This window comes from Pteropus vampyrus, unplaced genomic scaffold (genome assembly GCF_000151845.1).
Source record: "Pteropus vampyrus isolate Shadow unplaced genomic scaffold, Pvam_2.0 Scaffold230, whole genome shotgun sequence".
In the NCBI taxonomy this organism is placed as follows: Eukaryota; Metazoa; Chordata; class Mammalia; order Chiroptera; family Pteropodidae; genus Pteropus; species Pteropus vampyrus.
The window spans coordinates 447964-451021 of NW_011889011.1; positions in this window are offsets into that span (position 1 = coordinate 447964).

Below are 3058 nucleotides of genomic sequence, written 5' to 3' on the forward strand. Positions count from 1 at the left end.
TTCATTTCTCTGTGATTTACTGGATTCCCCCTCGCCCATGTTACTGGTCATCATTTTTCTTGAGTTATCTGTTCACGTCTTGGCTTATGTTTTGTGTATGTGTCTTTTTCACGTTCGTTTATCAAAGCTTTTTCTAGATTAGGGATATAACTCCGTCTTTTTGGTTATGACGATTTTTCCACTTGGTGAGGCATCTTTTCATTTGCATGGGGGTGTGTGTGTGTGTGCATGTTGGCCTACTGAAATTTTAAGGCTTTAGGTAGTCAAATTGGTCATTGTTTTTTTCCTTTATGTTTCGTCCTTAGGGTCATTCTTAGAAATGACAGGCATTTGTTTTTGCCAGTTTTCCTTTACTTGGAGAGAGGTGGTGTCTCACAGGTGGCCTTGCAGGCTGGGGTCCCTCTGGGGGAGGAGCCGGTGCTAAAATCTAGTCGGATGGACAGGGTTGTCCTCGGGCCACCCTGTGTCCTGGGCCTTCCTCGGGCCCCGTGGGGACTCTGTCAGAGGAAGTCTCTGGGCTGATCAGAAGGCTCGCAGAGCGACACCACGGATGCTTGCTCTGTCTTCTGGGGCTTTGACGTCACATAGGGGAGAGACCTGCTGACTGGTCACCTCCTCACTCTGGGTAAAGGGAAGGTCAACATAAAGCAATTGCTTAATTCTCACTTTGCATCTGGAATGTCTGACTTTTTCTTTTTTCTTGTTTTGGGAATCTGTCTAAGCGATCCCGTACTTCTGGGTCATCTATACTTCGGTTATGCTCATTCTTACAGGAACTTCAGAATTCAGTGGTCTGAGATGGCATCACAGGGTGCTAAGCCCGACACTTAAGTATTTTATTGATAGCGCTCAGTAAATTAATTACCTGCTCTCCCAGTTCTCGTCGCATTTCTCTTGCTGTTTATCCTTGTGCCCTTCCTGGACCCCTCTTCCTCACTCGACATACTTATCTTACACGACTTCAGCTGCAGTTCTGCAGGCTTATGCTAACGCATCACGAATATGCTGGTACTGTCTGCGCCTTAGCTGTGTGCCAGCTTCTCCCTGATGCCAGCCCATACACCTGCCCACCAGATACCTCCACCTGGATGTCCCACAGACCCTTCAGATTCAGCTAGAATCATCGTCTCTGTCCCAAAATCAGTTTCTGCTCTCTCATTTGAGAGGCCTCCGTAGTGAGTTTTCCATTTGTTAACCTTCTCGCCTAGCCTCTGAATTCAACCAGTCACAAGCTTTACCTGCTCAAAGTTTGTTGGGGCAGTTCGTTCGTTTATTTCTCTATCAATGGCCTTAGTCAGGTCCTATGTCATGTTTTAACTAGATTCTTTTTAACTGGTCCGCTATTCCCTTTCTGCCTCAGTATTGCTATTAAATGTCTCCTGGCATAAAAATTTACCTATAAAATGGAAAAAAGACAGCCATGGCGTGCCCATGCTTAGAGACCATTGTCCAAAGAATAAAGCCCAAGCTCCTTAACCTGTGAGGCCCTGCACAGCCTGGCCGTCTACCACCCAGCTTTCCCCAGTCACCCTGTGAACTGGAGACTGCAGCATCATCAACACCAAGCCGACCGGCCACGCACAGCCCGAGCTGTTTCTCGCCCGCAAGCCCTGCGCCTGTGATCACCGGCGTTGCTAGTGCTCGATCCTTCTGTAGTCCCGTCTGGTTAGATGCCCACCGGTCGAGGCTCAAGTCAGGCATCACCCTGTTCTCAGTCTTCTCGGGTACCCGGGAATGCTCACCGTCGCCATCCTCATTATAATTCACTCCAGAGTCTTAATACTCCCTGGGCCTCTCTTTCACGGCGTGGGCTTTAATGTTCTGTAATTATCTGTGTGTCTGTTAGCCTCTCTCTCTCTGGGCTTTAACTGAGGACATCTTATTCCTTAGCGAAGTTTCTGGAAAGAAGTAGGCACAGTAAATACACACCGATTAAATTGAATGAATGAATGTCGGCAATTGATATTTATGCCATTTCTTTGGTAGTGTAGTAATACCATCTGTAGTTGATACTGCAGAGAAATGCCTAATGCAAAAAAATATATATATATAACAAGGCGATGCGTTTCAGTGGGAAGAGCACAGGAAGGGAGTCGCGAGCTGGTTCTGATTCACGTCTCGTGCCCATTTGGATGTGCGACCTTATGAACACTCGCTTGGTTTCTGGGGACCTTGGTATGCGTGCTTGTGAGCTAGGAGGCGTGACTGAGGCGGCGTGTCTGCGGGATCTGTTAGGCTCTGCATCTTTGAACTTCTGCATGTCTGTTATGACGTCACCTCGACAATTCTGTTTCCAGTTTGGAATCGTCACGTGTTAACCCTTTAAGAACTCACGCAATGTATTGAATGACTGCTCTTTTGAGACAATTATGACTCTAGTGTTAGACGATGATTTGTAGCCCAAGGTTGTAACATATGTATTATTTCTAGTTTTGAAGCTAACATAGTGGAGGCAAAACTTTTTTAAGGCTTTTATTGCACCCAGACAGAGTAATCTACAGTCCTTCGCTTAATGAAACGCTTTCTTTGAAACCTAATTAAAACCTTTTTATTGGTGACTGCGGTCGGGAATTCGCTGCTAATGTGGCTGACAAGTACGTCCTGCCCTCTCTGTTATCAAGTAACTGGGAGCGATACGCGGGAATATAAATAAGTTTAATAATGATGATCTCAAACGTTAACCGACCGCTTCTCGTGACCTCTCAGCTGCTGTTGGTTCGACAGCTCGTTCTGTAGGGGGGAAGCTGAGGCGAGAGGAGTCGGCCACAGTCACAAACTGGGTCACCATAGTGTGACAGACTTAGATCATTACACAGAGCATTTTCATTCCATGACCTTCCTGTCTTACACATGGGAACATTGAGTCTCCTATTTAGCTTTCGCCTCTGTTAAAACAGCAGGCAACAAAATATCATTAGGGTGTGTGTTCCTTATGGACAAAGAATATTCGTAAGGAATTAGGGCTGAGATGCAGGTGGAAATGTTTTAAACATAATTATTAATGGGTGGGCGAAGGAACAAAAATGTACTGTTTATATTTTTAAGGTTTACAGTGGCC